The sequence below is a fragment of the Callithrix jacchus genome, chromosome 14, assembly GCF_049354715.1.
Source record: "Callithrix jacchus isolate 240 chromosome 14, calJac240_pri, whole genome shotgun sequence".
In the NCBI taxonomy this organism is placed as follows: Eukaryota; Metazoa; Chordata; class Mammalia; order Primates; family Cebidae; genus Callithrix; species Callithrix jacchus.
The window spans coordinates 71,992,002-72,012,879 of NC_133515.1; the positions used below are offsets into that span (position 1 = coordinate 71,992,002).

A 20,878-nucleotide genomic window follows, 5' to 3' on the forward strand; every position below is an offset into this window, starting at 1 on the left:
GCTCACACCTATAATTCCAGCACTTTGGGAGGTCGAGGTGGGAGGATTACTTGAGGCCAGGAGTTCGAGACCCGCCCCCCCATCACTACAAAAAAATAAAAAATTAGCCAGGCGTGGTGGTGTGCGCCTGTGGTCCCAGCTACTTAGGAGATCGAGGCTGGAGGATTGCTTGAGTCCCCGAGTTCAAGGCTGCAGTGAGCTGTGATCACACCACTGCACTCCAGCCTGGGTGACAGAGCAAGACCCTGTCTCAAAAAAAAAAAAAAGGAACATGATATAGACTAGACTATGCAGGGGGTATTGAGAGTCTGGTGTGCCAAGGTTTGTCTAACAGACCTCATTTAGGTTGGGGAGAAAGAGAGCACAGGAGGGAGAGAAGGGGAAGAAGATACAGAGGGAAAGGGAGAGAGGGAGACACAGATGAGGTTGAGCCTCACAGGTAATGCTGCAGCCCACCAGGTATATCTTAGCCGCAGGTGTGACCCATACACATCCCTAGAATCCAGGGACACTGGGCAGAGGCCAGCCTCATGCTGACAGCCAGGCCTCCAGGAGCTGCAGCCATCAGCCTTTCCAGCCCCTCCCTTCTTTCCTCCCAGGGTTGGTTTCCAACAGACTCTAAGAAGCCTTGGGAGGGTAGATCGGGAAACACAGGGGCGCAGGGGGAGACTCTGGGCTGCAAGGAGTAGTGGACATCTTCAGCTAGGAAGGTCCATGGAAAGTGAATGCAGGGAGGATGTGCATCCAGGAGGGGACTCTGTGGGGCCTTGCAGAGGGTAATTGTCCTGCGTGCCCAGCTTCCAGGGATTCCACATGAAGGAGCTGCTGTGTGAAGTGAAATGTCCATGAGAAGCTGGCCTCGGGGGTCTCTACCATTGTAAGCCTGGCACCAGAGCTCTGTGGGAGAAAGATGATCCTCCTGGTTGATGGTTTCTTTGGTTTTTATTGCACAGACATTTTTATTTTGTACCACTGCAGTGGTAAGTTTCTGGGAGAGCCATCTCCCAGGGGGTCCTTGGGGAGAGTTTAAATAGACCCAAGGAAATGGTCTTCTATGCCCAGAAAGCCTTCTGCCCTCACCAGGCTCTGCTGGGGTGCAGAGGGCTCGAGAGCTTTGAAACATGAGCAGGGGAGACAGGAATCTGCTCCAGGCTGCAGATGCTTCAGGAAGCTCGTGCCCAGCACCTGAGCTGCTTAAGAAATCTGGCACAGGCAGCCAGCACAATGTAGACTCAAGAACTACATTTCAGAAAATGTGATAACCAGGCATAGAGGGCACACTGTTGTCTGGCTGCCCCCACTCCTTGAGGGAACCACACCACCCACCCCCCACTGCAGGAGTCCTGGTGGGGCCATCTGTCAATCCCAGGTTCTCCTGCCCCCACCCCTGAAAACAAGTTTGAGCCCTGGATCTCTGCCCTAGGACTTCCCAGTTATGAAAGCCAATATAGTCCCTTTTTGCTCAAGCCTGTTCAAGTTGGTCTTCTGTCACTTGCAGCTGAAAACGTTCCATTGAATATACCAGGCTAATAACTAACTATGAAATCAGCTCCAACCAAAGAACTAAGTCAGAGTGAAAATATGTCTTCCAAGGGTCAGAATCCCATAGTTCTCTGGAAGAGAAGCATACGAGACCTCTACCAGATCTGGACAGGCCGGCTAGAAGCAGTACTGCCCTTAGACATAGGCAGGAGAGGCCCCTGCATACACACACACACACACACACATACATTCATACATTAAATAACACATGGAAATCCCTGTCCCTGCCCCTCGAGATCCAGCACTCAGCACTAGCACAGCGTGACCTCTAAACCCAACACATCCATTCTCATGAGCAGCACCATTCAGGCCCCAGGGAAATGCCTCACATCTTTTGTGTTATGTCCTTGAATCAAAAAAAGGCTGCGTCTAAATGCTGTGAAAATGTGTGGGCTATGCTGCTGTTCACACTGGAGACGACGCTGCCCTGGCTGTGGAGTGTGGACAGGAGCGCACTAAGATAAGAGAAAAGGCATTGATAAATCCTTCCTCTCACGTCGAAGGAATGCAACAGAAGTAGTGGATCCAGTGGTGGCGAGCATGCACTTTCTTGCTTCTCTTTGCGGTTGCAGAGGTACTCACAAATTAGCACAGTGTTTGCTACAGCTGCACACGGCAGTTGAGGAGCATTTTCCAATATGAGTAATTCATGATTCGCCTACATTTGCACATATGTAGGTCAAGATATAACATGCATGAAGCATGACACTAATGCTTTACACTGGCAACTAGACAGACATGGAACAATGCTACAATTATAAATGAATTTATTTTTGTAAAAATGTTTACTAAGATTTCATTACTTTTTTTTTTTTTTTGAGACCGAGTCTCGTGTTGTTGCCCAGGCTGGAGCACAATGGCATGATCTCAGCTCACTGCAACCTCCGCCCACTACAACCTCCGCCTCCCAGGTTCAAACAATTCTCTACCTCAGCCTCCCAAGTAGCTGGGATTACAGGTGCCTGCCACCACACCTGGCTAATTTTTGTATTTTTAGTAGAGACGGGGTTTCACCATCTTGGCCAGGCTGGTCTTGAACACCTGACCTTGTGATCAACCTGCCTTGGCCTCCCAAAGTGCTGGGATTACAGGCATGAGCCACCTCACGCGGCCCTGACATTTTCAAGACTTAAATTTAAAAGTTCACTTTACTTAAACATCTTATTTAAATGTTACATGTATTAGATAAAGTGGATCCATTGTACTATTAGTTATATTTGCCTTTTAATTTTAGTAGATAATGTTGAAGATTTTAAGCAAAAATTTTTTTTAAACTTACAAGTAATTTTAAGCTTTGATCTTTTACAATTTATTTTTATATTTTGATTAAAACAGGTGCACTTTTGTACTATTTTGGTTATGTTGCTGCATCACAAACCCCAAAACTTAGTGCTTTCGAATCAATTGGCCAAGCATAGTGGCTCACTCCTGTAATCCCAGCACTTTGGGAGTCCAAGGTAGGAGGATCACTTGAGGCCAGGAGTTCAAGACCAGCCTGGGCAATATAGAGAGACCCTATCCACACACACACACACACACACACACACACACACACACAAGTTTATTTTAATAAAACACTTTTAGCTCTCATGGTTCTGTGGGTTACCTGGGCTTAGTGGTCATTTATGGGGACAGGTCTCTCATGTGGTCACAGTCAAATGGCAGCAGGGTCTACAGCAAGCTTGTCCAACCTGCAGCCTCTGGGCTGCATGACATCCTGGATGGCTCTGAGTGCAGGTCAACACAAATTTGTAAACTTTCTTTCTCTTTTTTTTTTTTGAGACAGAGTTTCTCTCTTGTTGCCCAGGCTGGAGTGCAACAGCGCAATCTCGGCTCACTACAACTTCTGCCTCCTGGATTCAAGTGATTCTCCTGTCTCAGCCTTCAAGTAGCTGGGATTACAGGTGCACACAACCACGCCCAGCTAATTTTTGTATTTTTAGTACAGACAGGGTTTCACCAAGTAGGCCAGGTTGGTCTTGAACTCCTAACCTCAGGCGATCTACCCACCTCGGCCTCCCACAATGTTGGCATGAGCCACTGCGCCTGACCCGAAAACTTTCTAAAAACATTATGAGGTTTGTTTGTGTGTGTGTGTGTGTGATTTTTGTTTTTAGCTCATCAGCTACTGTTAGTGTATTTTATGTGTGGCCCAAGACAGTCCTTCTTCCAATGTGGACCAGAGAAGCCAAAAGATTGGACACTGTTGGACTAGAGTCCAACACTGGCTCATTTGGACTGCACATCCAAGATGGCAGCATCTTCTTTCACCTAGCTCGGGCCTCAGCTGGGATGGATGGAGCGAGAGGAGTCTGGCTGAATCTACTGTTTTCTCCTTGTGGCCTTCCATGTGGGTGGCTATCTTGGCTTCCTTATAGTTTGACAGTCTCAGAGGAATCGAATTTCTAAGATAATAGCTGGCTTACCCCAGAGCAAGCTATCCAAGTGACGCAGCTGGAAGCCAAAGGCTTCCCATGACCTGTCCTCAGAGGTCATGAAGCCTCACTGTCACTGCTTTCTGTTGGTCAAAAGCAAGTCACAGAGACAGCCTGGATTTAAGAGAGGGGACTATACAAGGATGGGCATACTAAGGGTGTGACTCAAGGGAGGGCTATCTTGGAAGACCAGCTGCCACAATGTCTGCCCTCTGCCTCCTGTGAGTCACACACTTCCCATGTGCAAAATACACTCCCCTTCCAAGACCCTTACGGTATCTGCCACGAAGCCTTCAGGCTCAGGCTCCAAGTCTAGGACCTCAGCCTCCAACTCAGGTCCAGGTGCAAATAAGGCCCCCCAGGTGTGGGTCTTTAGAGAGGGTTCCTTTTGCCCTGAAGATCTGTGAGCTAAAGAGAGAAGTTATCTTCCTCCATAGCCAACATACAGCAACAAGGCGGGCAGCAGGCATAGGATAACGGCCACAGACACTCCCATTCAAAAAGGAAAAGAAGCTTGCACAGTGCAGTTCTGAAATCAAGCCAAGCACATGTCTTCATTAGACCTGGTCCCACTCTCGGGGAGGGGCTATCCCTAGCTGTTGGCTTCACACTCAATTATCCTTCCTTTTCCATAAGAAATGACCAGGGCGGTCAGGCACAGTGGCTCATGCCTGTAATCCCAGCACTTTGGGAGGCCAAGGTGGGCAGATTACTTGAGGTCGGGAGTTCGAGATCAGCTTGGCCAACATGGTGAAACCTCATCTCTACTAAAAATACAAAAATTAGCCAGGCATGGTTGCGTACATATGTAATCCCAGCTACTGGGGAGGCTGAGGCAGGAGAATCCCTTGAACCCGGGAGTAGGAGGTCGCAGTGAGCCAAGATCGTGCCATTGCACTCCAACCTCGGAGACAAGCGAGACTCTGTCTCAAAAAAAAAGAAATGACCAGGGTCTGCTGCCAAATACCTGCCTGTTCTTGGCCTGCTTCCTGCTCATACAGAAAGTATCTTTTCATTTTGAACTGTCTCTGTCCCTTTCCATCCAACTTGATATAATTCTTTCAAAAAATTGTGTTTCTTAAATATCAAATTATAATGTACTCCTTTAGACAATAGCCACACCCCTATCTCTCCCTCAAAAGGCCTTTTTCTACTTTAAGCCACTTGTGAGGTTGCTGTGGGATTCTTAGAAGTCCTATTGTCTAGTAGAGAGGCTCTAAGACATACACTCTGAAGATGCTTTGCTGGGCGTGGCGGTGCGTGCTTGTGGTCCCAGATGCTCCAGAGGGCTCTTTGTACCTAGGAGTTGGAGGCCAGCCTGGACAACATACCCTGTCTCAAGGGGAAAAAATATTCTCAGAAGCCCTACTGTCTATTTAAAGGGTCTACAAAAATGATGACCTTCAATTTTTCTGAGGTTTTAATAAAGGGCTTTACAGCCACACCCTTGATTTCACATTTACCCAAGACCACAATTTACAGGCAGCACCCTAAATTTTATCTTTGCCCTGAGACCCCTTCTTATTTTGAAAGCCTTTTACTGGCTGGAACAACAGTCCTGGGCTCCTTGTATTTCCAAAATTCTGCTCAAAACCTAAATAGTTATTTCTTTGGTTCATCTCTATCTCTTCCTATTTTTTTATTTTTTTGAGACAGAGTCTCGCTCTGTCGCCCAGGCTGGAGTGCAGTGGTGCGATCTCAGCTCACTGCAACCTCTGCCTCCTGGCTTCAAGTGATTCTCCTGCCTCAGCCTCCTGAGTAGCTGGGACTACAGGCGTGCACCACCACACCCAGCTAACTTTTTATATTGTTGGTAGAGATGAGGTTTCACTATGTTGACCAGATTGGTCTTCAACTCCAGACCTCAAGTGATCCGCCCACCTTGGCCTCCCAAAATGCTGGGATTACAGACATGAGCCACCACACCTGGCCTCTTCTTATTTTATCAGAGTCAGGTGGATGAAGCTAATTATTAAATATCACTTTCAAAAACTCCACCTGGAAACCACCCTAGCCAGATCCCCTAGCTCATCAGGTGCCCTTTTCTACGTCCGTGTCATTGCAGGTGAGGGGCTCACGGAACTCTTCTGCCAGTGCCTCGCTAGGTCTCCTCACTCCATCTCAACATTTCGGTACACCACAGGTTTTAGGTTTCTCTTACAACACACCACTTCCAGCACTATGGTCCCGGCCACGGTGAACAAGACCTCCTGGTATTTATGCCTTGTGTGGTGCTCCCACAGCGAATCTGGGCTGGCCTGTGACTCATCTAACAAACAACAATGCAGTGGACGCAGTTGCATAACTTTTGGATGGACCTTTAGGAGCCCTGGCAGCGTCCTCTTCCTCCCATTTAAATTACTCACTTCTGGGAGTCCTGGGCACCAGCCATGGAAGAAGTCCAGCTACCCTCTTGGAGCGACCAGCAACTCTACGGGAGAGAGAAGGCCAGAGATTACACACAGAGGGATAAAGGAGCCGATGTCCCAGCCTCCCAGCTGAGCCTCTTAATGATCTGGCCTCGTCCATCGCGCAACCACAGCCCCATGAGATTTCCCGAGCATGCGCAGCAGAAAAGCAGCTCAGCTAAACCCAGCCAAGCCACAGAAACACAAAAAAATAAAATGTTGGTGATTCTCAGCCCCTAAGATTGAGGGCAGTTTGCTTTGTAGCGCAGGTGACTGAAACAACTCTGACACAAGCTTGTTTTCTCTTTCATCCTTTAGATCAGCACTGTCACTGGAACACAAATGATGAGTTCGCTATTATAAAAACATGATTACTCATTTTACTGAAGTTAAGGCAAACAAATGCATTCTAGAGAGTAAATTTACGCTAATGTATGAAATGTAATACGTGTCTTTATTCCTCACCCAAACATCACTGGCTTTCCACAGAATTGAAGAGAGGGGACCACACAAGGTTGGACATACTATGGGTGACTCATTGTGGGGACTATCCTGGAAGACCAGCTGCCACAATGTCTGCCCTCTGCCTCCCATGAGTCACACACCTCCCATGTGTGAAACACACTCCCCTTCCAAGACCCTTACGGTATCAGCCACGAAGGCTTCAGGCTCAGGCTCCAAATCCAGGGCCTCAGCCTCCAACTCAGGTCCAGGTGCAAATGAGGCCCCTCAGGTGTGGTTCTTTACAGAGGGTTCCTTTCACTCGCCCTGAAGATCTGTAAGTTAAAGAAACAAGTTATCTTCCCCCATAGGCAACAAATATATAGCAACAAGGCGCCGGCAGGCACAGAATAACTGCAGCAGACACTCCCTTTCTACTGGGAATCCCCTGAGGGATTCATAACTAAATTCAGTTGTCTTCAATACAGTGCAGACTTGCAGTCATACAAAAAGTATAACTTGGTCAGGCATGGTGGCTCATGCCTGTAATCCCAGCCCTTTGGGAGGCCAAGGCGGGTGGATCATAAGGTCAGGAGTTCAAGACCAGCCTAACATGGTGAAACCCCATCTCTATTAAAAATACACAAATTAGCCAGTGTGGCGGCGCACGCCTGTAATTCCAGCTACTCAGGAGGCTAAGGGAGAATCCCTTGATCCCGGGAAGCGGAGGCAGCAGTGAGTCAAGATTGCACCACTGTACTCCAGCCTGGGCAGCAGAGTGAGACCCCCATCTCTACTAAAAAAAAAAAAAATTAAGCCTGTTGTGGTGGTGCACATCTGTGGTTTCAGCTATTCGGGAGGCTGAGGCAGGAGGATGGCTTGAGCCCAGAAGATCCAGGCTGCAGTGGGCAGTGATCATGCCACTGTAGTCCAGCCTGGGCAACAGAGCAAGACCTTTAAAAAAAGAAATCCACCCACAGGCAATATCCAGCACTCACAGAGGACAAGGGGATGGGAAGAGACCGGGGTCCCGAAACCCTCAGACAAGGCCAAAACTTGATTAAGCCACTATAGGTAAAGACAGGATTGGCCTCCTCCCCAAGTTCCCCAACGAATGGACAGGTACAGAATCAGAGGGAAGCCCACTCACCAAGAAAAATCACTATCACATTCGACCAGCTAATCTGAACGCTGGGAGTTTCTGCAATTCGACCAGCTAATCTGAACGCTGGGAGTTTCTGCAATTCGACCAGCTAATCTGAACGCTGGGAGTTTCTGCAATTCGACCAGCTAATCTGAACGCTGGGAGTTTCTGCAAGGCTCACACAGAGCCTCTCGCTCCGCACGCATGTGCAAGGATCCCACTTCAGTTTTGTGACCGTGGAAGTGCCTCTACTTGTAGATGGGAGATTTCTTTACACCTGGATGAAGGTCTGTGACTGAGCCTGTGTGGAAGACTGTGGGTGTCTGTGAGCAGAATCGCCCCTGGTTCCATGTGCAGGCCCTGAGGCCAGACTGCCTGGCCTTAAATCCCAAGTCTTCCAATTACTAACTTTGTGACTTTGAGTAGACCTCTATGTGACTCAGTGGAGCTTTATGTGGGGGCAAATAACCACACCTACCTCATGCAGTTGTTGCAAGGATGAAATTACATAATCCTTTTTATGGTGTTAGGACAATGCCTATGATATAGTACATTTCCAATAGGTGTTAGTTATAATTATGATGTGGGACTGTGTATATCCACATCTGCAAGTGTAGATTCAAGTGTATCCAGTAAAGGTATAGCGGTGTCTTTATATCTTTATTTATGAAGATATACACATCTGTGTGTCTGCGTCTCTGTGTGTCTGTGTGTCCAGTGATAAGAACAACTGGCATTTATTGTGTGCCTGCTATGCCATGCAGTGAGTTCTACAGGTATTCACATGGAAACATACACATACATGGATGTGAATGGCAACTACACATCCAGCCTTGTGGGAAGCAGAAAGTTCTTTTTTAAAGCTTCCTTTCTTGTTAAAGAATAAGTGTGCCAATAACTGTGCTAAGCCCTATCTCATGTAGCTGTTAGACATGCCGTGCTTACAGGCACGTAGTACACTCTATGTCCTTGTACTTTAACCAAGTTATCTGTGCTGGACGTGCTCACAGGCATGTTCCAACTCTCCATTGCTTTTACCTGTTTAGAAAAGTTTTAAGTTCTTAGCCTGTCGGATTTCAGTTTAAATTGTAAGGTCTGGCTCCCGCCAATAAAGACCAGACACGGCAGTAAGAACGACCCCAAATGCGTAAGGGATAAATCTGTGTATTTTCCTTCACTCATTGTACTCTTGTAGCACGATGGCTTCCCGCGGTACAGAAAGTAAAAATTGCGTTGCCGAAAGATCCTTTGTCTCGCGGCTAATTTTTCTTCGTGGCACTGAGCATCTATTTCCAGCAAGCATGATTTACTACATCACAGGCATTGTACTAACACTACAAATAGGACTACGTTTAGGAGGCCCCGGTGGACAGATCACTTGAGGTCAGGAGTTCAAGACCAGCCTGGCCAACATGGCAAAACCCTGTCTCTACTAAAAATACAAAAATTAGCCAGGCATGGTGGCAGGCAATCTACAATCCCAGCTACTTGGGAAACTGAGGCAGGAGTTCAGGAGAACTGCTTGAACCAGGGTGGCGGAAGTTGCAGTGAGCTGAGATTGTACCACTGTGCTCCAGCCTGGGTGACAGCAAGACTTCGTCTCAAAAAAAAAAAAAAAAAGGATTAAGTAATTTCATCCTTGCAACAACTACATGAGGTAGGTATGGTTATTCACCCCACCCCCACATCCAGCCGCATGTGCCAGTGAGTACCTGAAAGTGTGGCCATCTGCCTCAGCCCTGCCCAGTGAGACCCCCTTCCTGAGGGAGCCACAAGAGGGAAGGCAGTGAATGCCACCCACCACCAGCCCCTTCTCCAGGCTCCCTATTGGCTTGAATTGCCCATGTCACATTTCCTCCAGTAGGAAACAACAAATGAGGAGCCTGGATGAGAGCCCACCAATCACAGACTTTCTTTCATCCTATGCCGTGGTCTTGCCTTGGCCCAGGCTAAGAGCCTCCTTTTGAGAGTCCTTGAGCTCTGCAGGGGTTCCTACTGGGCCAGGCTATCTTTACACAGGGGTGTGACTTTTGTTTATCTTTTTTTGTTGTTGCTGAGTGGCATCTACTGACTCATAGTGTATCCTCCCTGGGAGGGCAGAGGCTAATATCAGCAAGATAGTGAAGTCTCCTTGTGGATGAATCCCCCATGTTTTATGTGTTATGCTTCCTTTGGTTGCATTATCCAATGTTGGTAACATTTGAAGCTTAAAAGGATGATATTTGAAAATTTTTGGGCCAGGCACGATGGCTCACACCTGTAATCCCAGCACTTTGGGAGCTCAAGCAAGAGGATTGCTTGAGCCCAGGGGTTCAAGACCAGCCTGGGCAACACAGCAAGACTCCATCTATTTAAAAAAATAGAAAAATTAGCCAGGTGTGGTGGCACACACCTGTAGTCCCAGCTACTCAGAGGCTGAGATAGGAGGATTGCTTGAGTCCAACTGTTCAAGGTTACAGTGAGCTATGATCGCACCACAGCACTCCAGCCTAGACAACAGAAGGAGACCCTGTCGCTTAAAAAAAAAAACTAAAAAAATTCTGTTTTATTTCTGTTGCCCAGGCCGGAGTGCAGTGCTTTTCTCTTTGGCCTTGATGGGTACATGATCGTGGATTAATGTTTGATACAGACAGAATGCATAGAAGAAAAAAATGTGGTCATGTTTGGCATTTGACACGCAAAAGAGGATTATGCTGCAGATCAAAAGTCTTCTAAAGCAGGCTATTCTCTTGAGAGCATGTTTCCTGGATTCCCTCATCTCTCTTCTTGGGTGTGGCCCTGGAGTTTATGTAATGGATGACTGAGCAAGAAGAGGAAGAGTGTCGGTCCCCTCCTTCCTGCCCAGGGGAATTATGAAAGGGATTAGAAGGAAAGCAAACAAGTGGAGCCAAGCACTGGCCCACTCACCCCTCCCTGAGAGAGAGAAGCCCTTGTCCCTGACTCACATTGGAACTCTGGGAAGAAGTGGCATCCCAGGCAGCTGCAAACCAATTTGGCCTCTGCCTCCAGCCCTACAGGGCTCCCGGGTAAGGGAGAGGCGCCACTGGAGTTCAGCTTTCAAAGTCAACTTTCATTCCTGTGAGCCAGCATCCCTGCTGGGGCCACGTGGCTCAGCTGTGAGAGCCCGTGGGGAGGAGGGACCAGGTGCAGGAGGGCTGGTCAGCAGGGGGCGCCACAGGGGTTCTAGCCAGACCAGGAGGAACTGGACCATGAGGTTCATAAACTCAACTTCTAGTATGATCAGTGGCCAGGAGGAAGAGGGGACATTGCTGGGTCCAGAGGACACCAACACCCCAGGATCCCAACTCCTGCCTCCTGCCAGATGCCCCACAAGCTGCCCTTGTCTGTCTGCAACATCCCAATAGCACCACAGTGGGGGAAGCCAGGGAAAGCAGTCTGAGAACTATGCATTTTATCCAAGAGAAATGAACAAAATCACTTAACAAGACCAGCTAATCACTCCAGCCCCAGTATGTTTGAATCAAGTTGAAAATTTCATTATTTTTCTCACTTATCATCAGGCAGAGGCTGGAAGAAAGGCCAGATTCATTATAAACCCATAAATAAGGAAATTACCTGTTTACTGCACAAATAAATTACAGAATGAATTAAGTTTTCAACCCTGTTTCGCACACAAAAATAGAGGAGCCACCACTGCCCCACTGCAAAGCTGGCTGACTTTTCCAACAAAAGACAAGGACCCAAGCCTTCTGGATCACCAGTTCCCTCCTCCAGGTGGTGGGGGACACCGTTATGGCAGAGAAGGCAAGGTCCCCCTTCAGCCCAAGCGGTTATATCAGCCCCCTTGGGCTCACGCACCACGTCCCTCCCTCCTGGATTATCTGTGCTTTTTTGAGGGGTGGAATGAGGTTTTCATTCTCTTTCCGGGCCCTTCCCATCCAGGGCATTTCAGATCCCTCCTTCCCCTGGCCTCTGCCCAGGGAGATGGGAATTGAATTGAGTGCAGAATGGTCCCCTGCCCTATACGCTGCGTCTAGGAGAGGCCCCGAGTGGAGCCGGCACATGCAAGGGCGATGCTGCCACCTGCTGGCCCCACAAAGAAACACAGCCCATGTGGGCAACCAAACCCCATTAGCCCCCCGCGGAGCTGCACCTGGATGTCCTGCAGCTGAATGGTTCCTTTTTCCAGTGCGGCTTCTCACCTGTTCCCTCATTTAGTCATCCCTGTGCTGGCTGGGACAAGAACATCATCCCATTTAATGGACGAGACAGCTGACACTCACGAAAGAGCAGAATGAAGACTGAGGTCACACGTGTGGGGACGGCTTAAAAGCAACGCTCAGTCTCCTGCCTCCCAGCCAAGAGCTGTGTTCTCTCCTCAGTGCTCAGACAAGGTGCCCCGGAAACAAGGGACCCCTATGAACGAGATTTACAGGGCCATCCTCAGCATCCAGGGAGGCAGAGTGAGGGAGGAGGGCACTAGGCAGTAATGCCCACCCTGCAGTGGCCTGGTACAGGTACAGCGACTCTGTTTCCCAAGGTTGCACACCTTCCATGCAGGACATTTCAGCCACTTCGGTGCCATTTTGTGAAATAAAACAAGGGCAGGCTGGCTTCAAGGGAGGCCCTGACGAATGCCTGTCCCGCCCAACCAGGTTCCTCCAGATCCCACAAACTCACCTTAGTTCCTGTCAGTCTTAGGGACTCCCTGGCTCCCCAGGTTGCAGGGTCTAGATTCCCATGGCCTGGGGGACAGGACTCCCCAAGTCTCAGGCTGAGTCACCCAGATTCCCTATACCCACCTCCATGCCCTGGGACACCTGTGCCTTGGGCCGACTGACCAGGGCATACAGGCTATGATCAGAATCTCTCGCCCTTGTCCTGGGTCCCCAAGGCCAATTCAGGTCCCCCAGGCCCTCTCTGCCAACAGGAAGGGTTCACTTCCCAAGGCTGGCTCCTCTCAGCCTGCTTGGCCTGCCATGAACAATCCCCAAATTGTGAGAGACAGCAGATGGCTCAGAGCCCGGGCTTTGACTGTCCTGCACAGGCACCATCCTCAGTGCCACACCAGCCCCTGGCTCCATCTCTTAATTACATCATAATAAAAACATCTCCAAGGCGGATGAGAGAGCAGCAGTGAAAAAAAAAAAAAAAAACCACGAAGACAAATCCATCTAACCCATTTCAGAATGGGCAGTGACCTTCCAAGCTGAGAAGAGATTATACTGGGAAAACATAGCTTGCAAAAAAGTGGACATTTCTGTCTATCAAAAATATCCCAGCATTAAAGTCAAGCAAGCTTCCCAGGAAATGTCTTTGCAACCTTAGGGTATACTTTTCCATGAATTGTCTGCGCACGCCCTTGCTGCTTTTCTGCCGGAAGCATTAGGTTGTCTGTTTGTTTGTTTATATATTAAACAGGAAAGGCTGCTTATTTTGAGCCCTTTGCATTTTGAACTCATGAATGGATTGTCTATTAAATTTAAAAAAAAACCTAAATATAAATCAAATAAAACCTTTTGGTTGACTCTGCATCAACAGCTGATGAATGAAAATTTTGTACTAAAAAAGTTCCAAAGGGAAATTTCTTCCATGGCCCTCAGCCCAGAGACCAGGAAAGGCAGAACTGGAGGTAACTAAGCTGGTCGGTAGCAGCCCGCATGCTCGCTGTCTCACTTCCAAGCACCCCATTCCCCAAGCCTCCGCACCTCCTTCACTCACTGTCTTGCGCCATCACGATCGGCTCTCAGAGGCGCTTTGATGAACTCCTCCATGGTAAGGGGCTGAGGATCCTTTGAGGAGCTGCTCACTCTGCCTTTGAGTGCAGACACCATTCTATGATCCGACTTCAACATTGCTGGAGTGGGCTGTGAAAACTTAAAAGTGGGTTGATGGTGATGTTGCCTTTTTTTTTGAGACAGGGTCTCACTCTGTCATCTACACTGGAGTGCAGTGGCAGGAACAGAGCTCACCTCAGCCTTGACCTCTTGGGTGCAGGCCATCCTCCCATCCCGGCTTCCCAAGTAGCTGGGACTACAGGTGTGTGCCATCATGCCCGGCTAAATTTTGTTTGGTTTTTTTTTTTTTTTTTTTGATAGAGAAGGGGGTTTGTCCTGTTGCTCAGGCTGGTCTTGAACCCCTGGGCCCAAGTGTGATGTTGCTTTCGATAAGGATCCGAAAGGGCTGAGTCCTGACCCACAAAACAAACCGTGAAAGAGTCAAGAGTCATTTTCCCAAATGGCAGCTGCAGGCAGAGTGGGGGGGGCACCCACAGAGGATGTTGTGTGCTCAGCAGGTGGGTTATGGCCGGGCCGTCTCCTCTCCCGCTGGGTGCTCAGCATCCCGACTCTCCTCTGCTCCTGGCTCTTCCAGCCCATGCCTGGAGGACAGAAAAAATACCTCTTCTCTGCCCGAACCCCTTCCAGCCTACTCACGCCGTGGGGGAGCAGCTCTCCCCTCTTCGGGCATGGGAGATAAATCCCATTATTCCCCGGCAGTAGTCCCTGTCCCTCCTGAAAGCGGTCAGCGGTCACCCTCACTGCCAGGACTCTGCACTGTCCCAAGCCTCCTCCTCTCCAGACCTCCTTCGCACCTCTCCCTGCTCTCCTTGTCCTGGTAGGTCCAGGAAAGGCTGAAAGCTACGGATAGCCCTACGCTGCCCCACAGGCTGCGGATGACCTCGCAGTCGGAGGCTGGTCATGTGGCCGGCCCTGCCCGGCTCCTGGGCCTCGGGGAGCCTTCTAAGGCAGAGCCGCAGCGACACCATGTGGTAGAAGTCCGTCGGCACGGCCACACGGCTCAGAGCGGGCCCACAGACGCGCTTATAATCGCTCACTGTTGAGACCGGTGCTAGCGACACGAGAGAGGCAAACACACCCTCTTGCCGTTCTCAGTGTTTGGGCCTTGCCTGTGACGGTAGGAAAAGAAAATGGCCTTGCTGTGCTACAACCGGGGCTGCAGTCAGCGCTTCGATCCTGAGACCAACTCCGATGATGCTTGCACACACCACCCAGGTGTTCCAGCCTTTCACGATGCATTGAAGGGCTGGTCTTGCTGTAAGAGAAGAACAACTGATTTTACTGATTTTTTAAGCGTTGTAGGCTGTGCAAAAGGTAGACATAATATTGAGAAGCCACCAGAACCAGTCAAACCTGGAGTCAAGGCTACTGAGAAGAAAGAACTATCTGAATTGAAACCCAAATTTCAGGAAGACATCATTCAAGCCAAGAGTCAGTAGAAGCAATAAAAAGGCCAAGCCCAGATGAACCACTAACGAATTTGGAATTAAAACTATCCGGTTCCGCCAAACAAGCACCTGATGAAATGACATCATGGAACAAAGAAGATAAGAAAGGAGACAATTGGGCCAAGCTCGGTGGCTCACACCTGTAATCCCACCACTTTGGGAGGCCAAGGCAGGTGGATCACGAGGTCAGGAGTTCGAGACCAGCATGGCCAACGTGGTGAAACCCTGTCCCTACTAAAGATACAAAAAATTAACCGGATGTGGTGGCCCACGCCTGTAATCCCAACTACTCAGAGGCTGAGACAGGAGAATCTCTCAAACCCAGGAGGCAGAGGCTGCAGTGAGCCAAGATGGTGCCATTGCACTCCAGCCTGGGAGACAGGGCGAAACTCTGTCTCGAAAAAAAAAAAAAAAAAGAAGAAGACAATGATGAAATTAAGATTGTGACCTCATGTAAGAATGGAGGGTGTTCAAAGACATATCAGGGTCCAACGAGTCTAGAAGAAGTCTGTGTATATCATTCTGGAATACCTATTTTCCATGAGGGAATGAAATACTGGAAGAGAAACTTCTGATTTTAACACATTCTTAGCCCGAGAGGGCTGTCAACAGGGAAACACATGTGGACTAAAAAGGATGCTGGGAAAAATTGTTCCATGTAGACCTACCTGGCATCAGACTGGAGTGAAGTTACCGTTTCAGTATGTGCTTAAAATTCACTTCCAGAGCTTAGTCAAGTAGAAGCAAATAGCACGTTGTTAAATGTGCACAACTGTATTTGAAGGAGAGAATTTGATCAAAATGTGAAATTATGGGGTGTGACTGATGTAAAGCAAAGTTATGTCACTATGACCGCAACGAAGGTGGAGATCGCCGTGAGAAAAGCTGAACCGAGGCAGTGGGCAAGCCTTGAACTGCTGCAGCCAAGAATAGAAAAACGAAGACACCCAGCGGATGGAGTATGACACAGGAGGAAGGCTATTCTGTGTTTCAGAATTCTTCATGGTGTGCGAAGCAGCGGCTTGCTGCTGCGTCTTTTGTTTGGGTGCTGTGCTGCTGGATCTGCCATTTCAGGGTTCATATTAGGTTCTTAAAAGCCAAAGTCAGTTTGTCTTTTTGTGTCTCTCATCTTTCTTCTGTGTTATGTAAGATGGACTATTCATTTCTCCTTACTGGTGGGAACCATAGTTGTGTCCTGTACCTGAAGAGGCTAGAAAATACCCCATAACCATAAATGCAGTGTTTCTTCGTATTTCTCTGTTAAGCAGAGAAATATAAAGGAACGTGATTTTTACGTCTATTATTCCATAATTAGTAAAACAAAATGAAATACCAGTTTTTAATCAGTTTTTTCTTGGATGTGTGTGTTCTTACAATACTTGAAAATATTTAAGGAAGAGATGAAGTTTTTTCTGTGCTTTTTTCTATGTGGGATGATTACTTTTTTAAGGACGATTAATTCTGAGGCAGTGTAGTAATTAAAGGGGAATATATGAATTATTTAACAAATTAGAATTTGTTTACAACTAATTGAATTTTTAAATCATGTCAAAACTTACATTACTTGCCAAGCAGTATGATGTAAGAGTACAGGAAACATAAGTAAGAATACAGAGGTATCAATTGGGCTAAAATTCATCATTTTTAAAGACCAAGTAATAAGCTTAAATATCTCTTTCCTGAATATTTAAATGGGTTTGTATGGTGTTACGACTAAATTGTTACTGATTTAGATACTAAATCCTCTTAAAATCTTTAATTAGTTACATATAAAAAGAAATTATGTATATACCTATATCTTGCCTCCTTGATGGAAAACTATCTAAAATTGTAGACTTAAAAGGTTTGTGGAAATACATTAGGATATCAGAAAACTAAGTATATGGACTTGCTTTATGACTATCTATGACTTGTTAAATAAAATAGCCTAATTCTTTAAAAAAAAATAGTTTACCGTCTAGTAGCTGCGGTCTTCCCTAGATCCCAGGAGAGTCCCATCCCCCTAGACTGAGGGACATCTGTCAAGATAAGGTCCCAGCCATATCCCTGCCTCACCCCACCCCCACCCACCACCCTGCACAGCAAAACACCTAGAAGGGACCGGGTCTCTGGGTCGGATGGACTTTGTCACTCCCACCTCCTCTATTTGGCAGATGTCTGAGCTTGGGCAATTACAGAACCATATCAAGCCTCAATGTCTTGTCACTAAAATCAGAGTCATAAAAAAAATAAATTAGGTAATAAAAAGTGTAGAGCAGCAGACAGCAGCAGGTGTCCAAGAAACAATAGTTTCCTTCCCCTTCTGTCTGGGTGTAGAGACTGAGAAACCTAGAGTGGCTCAAAGGCAAGGCCAGGAAGACAGTCAAAAACCAATGCCTAGGATGGAAAATTTCCCCTCAGCTCCTGCAGGAAACCATTTTCATTACTTCACCAGCTACTTTTTGCCTCTCTGAACACCTTCCATTTGGGCCACAAACCAACCGGGTCTGTCAGGCACTAAGGAATGTTCTGGAAGATGAGGCCTTCAGGGCTAACACTGGGCAAAGTGGTCACCCAGTCCCGTGTTGCCTCGCAGTTCTAGCTCCAGGACTTCATAAGTAGAGTTGATAGAATCTCTGGGGCTTCGGGCTGGGCACAGTGGCTCACACCTATAATCCCAGCACTTTGGGAGGCCAAGGTGGGAGGTCAGGCTGAGGTTAGGAGTTTGAGACCAGCCTGACCAACATGGAGAAACCCATCTCTACTAAAAATACAAAAATTGGCCGGGCATGGTGGTGCACACCTCTAATTCCAACTACTGAGGAGACTGAGGCAGGAGAATTGTTTGAACCTGGGAGGCAGAGGTTGCAGTGAGCTGGGATGGTGCCATTGTACTCCAGCCCGGATGACAGAGCAAGACTCTGTCAAAAAAAAGAATCATCATCTCTGGGGCTGTACCCCAGGAACGTGCTTTGTAACAAACTCCCCAGATGATTCTTACAAACATCAATGTCTGCGAGGCACGGCTCCAACACTCTCAGGCTGTGGTTTCTCGTTGGCATCTAGTGCAAGTCATTAAGCCACCTGAGGCAGGGCATGGCACATGCTAAGGGATGAGACTTTGGAAAGACTGCAAAGAACTCTCTAAACACCAGGCTTTGGCTCTGAATCTGCAAAGCACACCAAAAGTACCTGGACACATGCCCTCTTCTCAGCTTTAGAGTTTGTGTCCATGTGCTGCTTCTCCACTTTCTGCCATTCTTTCATTAAATATTTGTTGAGTACCTACTAGCTTGGTACTAAAAACTGATAACCTGGTGATGTAAGATAAGCAACTAACACTTGTATAAGCATAATAAATTTATATCATAGTAAATATAATAAGAAACAGACAGGCAGAGTGATTTGATGGGGAGAAGCTATGTTCAAAGGCATCTCTGGGAAGGTGGTATTGGACTGAGCCCTGATGGTTGAGCAGACAGCCATCCTAAGATGTGGGGGAAGCTATTCTTGGGGAGGAATGGCCATTGCAGAAGCAAGGCCAAGGCAGAAACAAGGACTAGGAAGACAAGAGTAGCTGGAGCATAGCGAGCTGGGACAGAGTGATGGGAGCTGAGGCTGCCAAGGTGGGCAGCAGCCAGTGCAGACACGTGGGGCCTTCTGGACCACTGCAGGCCTTTGCATTTCTTCTGCCTGCAACAGCAAGCTATAGATGGCATTAAGCAAGGAAATAACAGAGTCTGACTAGTGTCATTAACGGTTAATTTGGGCTTCTGTATGGAGAAAGGATTGAAGAGGGATGAGAAGTGGAAATTGGAAGCCAGTTAAGAGACTCCTGCAATCGTCTACGTGGGACATAACAGAAACTGCAGACAAGCAGAAGGGCAAGGATTCAGGAAACGGATTGGAGGAAGATACAGGACTTGCTGATGGATGAGATGTAAGAGGGGTTAGAAGGGTACAACCACAGCGGTCTCCCAAATTTATCAGTTAGAATCAGGTGAATGAATGAAAGGGTCACTTTTGTGGAATGGGAAGGACTAGGGGAAGAGCAGGTTTGGGAGAGATAAAAAGCACAAGTTGTGTTTTGAGTATGTTAACTGTGAGCTGCCTGTGAGTCCTCCAAGTGGAGATGGCAAGTGTGCTGATGGAGGGGGCCAGGCTCTGTACAAAAGCACAGGGAAGGACACACTGACTTTATCCCCAGGCCAGTTTAACAGACTGAAAGATTACAATAATTTTTGGTTTAGGTAGAAATGATGCTGCCTATTCCTTCTAAACAAAATTCTCATTAAGAAAATTGAAAATTACCACAAAAAATAAAAAGCAAAAAACTAAATCACATCGCCAGAGAAAATCACTTCACTAAAAAAAGGTATGAATGAAAGAAAGAAGAAAGAGAAGACCACAAAACAATGAGAAAACAAGTAACAGAATGGCAGAGGTAGGTCTTTACTTATCAATAATAACATGGAATGTAAATTAACTAAACACTCCAATCAAAAGACAGACTGGCTGAATAGGAAAAAAAAAAATTGATCTGTTACCTACAAAAAACACACTTCACCTGTAAAGACACACGTAGACTGAAAATAAAGGGATGGAAAAAGATATTTCAAGCCAATGGAAACCAAAAAAGAGCAGGAGTCAGTATACTTATATCAGACAAAATAGATTTCAACACAAAAACTGTAAAAAGAGGCATATAATGATAAAGGGGTTAATTCAGCAAAAGGATATAACAATTTTAAATATGTATGTACCCAACACTGGGACACCCATATATATAAAGGAAATCTTATTAGAGCTAAAGAGAGAGATAGGCCCCAATACGATAACAGCTGGAGACTTCCACACCCAACTTTCAGCATTAAACAGATCTTCCAGACAAAAACTCAACAAGGAGACATCAAACTTTATCTGCACTATAGACCTAATGGCGCTAATAGATATTTACAGAACATTTGGTCCAAGAGCTGCAGAATACACATTATTTTCCTCGGCACATGGATCATTCTCAAGGACAGACTGTATGCTAAGTCACAAAACAAGTCTTAAAACATTCAAAAAATTGAAGTAACATCAAGAACCTTCTCTGACCACAATGGAATCAAACTAGAAATTAATAATAAGAGGAATTTTGGAAACTATACAAATACATAGAAATTAAACAATATGTTCCCTGAATGACCAGTGGGTCAATGAAGAAATGAAGAAGAAAACTGAAAAATTTCTTGAAATAAATGATAATGGAAACACAGCATATCAAAACCTATGGGATACAGCAAAAGTAGTACTAGCAGGGAAGTTTACAGTTGTATGTGCCTACATCAAGAAAGAGGAAAAAAATTCAAGTAAATAATCTAACAATGCATCTTAAAGAACTAGGAAAGCAAACAAACCAAAAATTAATACGTAGAAAGAAATATAAAGATCAGAGCAGAAATAAATTAAATTGAAATTTTAAAAATACAAAAGAGCAATGTAACAGAAAGTTTGTTTTTCGAAAAGTTAAACAAAATTGACAAACCTTTATCCAGACTAAGTAAGAAAAAAAGAGAGAAGATCCAAATAAATAAAATCAGAAATTCAAAAGAGACATTACAATTGATACCACAAAAATTCAAAGGCTCATTTAGTGGCTACTATGAGCAACTATACGCCAGTAAATTGGAATATCTAGAAGAAATGGACAAATTCCTAGTTACATACAACCTACCAA

At 46.7% G+C, this 20,878-nt stretch overlaps 1 long non-coding RNA gene and 1 pseudogene across 3 annotated transcripts in view; one reads left to right on the forward strand and one right to left on the reverse strand.

The window, feature by feature from the left end:
* The window catches only part of LOC118147344 (uncharacterized), a 31,066-nt gene extending 16,441 nt beyond the window's left edge, over positions 1-14,625 (reverse strand). For 2 of the 3 annotated variants that reach the window (XR_004733640.3, XR_004733639.3), the window contains exons 1-3: positions 13,640-14,625; positions 7,031-7,161; positions 6,344-6,408 (exon numbers count right to left, since the gene is read on the reverse strand). This is a non-coding gene — a long non-coding RNA (uncharacterized LOC118147344). Of the gene's footprint in view, positions 1-1,268; positions 6,409-7,030; positions 7,162-13,639 lie in introns of those variants that run through there. The other variant, XR_004733641.3, reaches the window with a different exon arrangement.
* A 398-nt stretch (positions 14,626-15,023) lies between these two features.
* On the forward strand, positions 15,024-16,471 carry LOC100386948 (cysteine and histidine-rich domain-containing protein 1 pseudogene; annotated as a pseudogene).
* Positions 16,472-20,878: the final 4,407 nt, after the last annotated feature.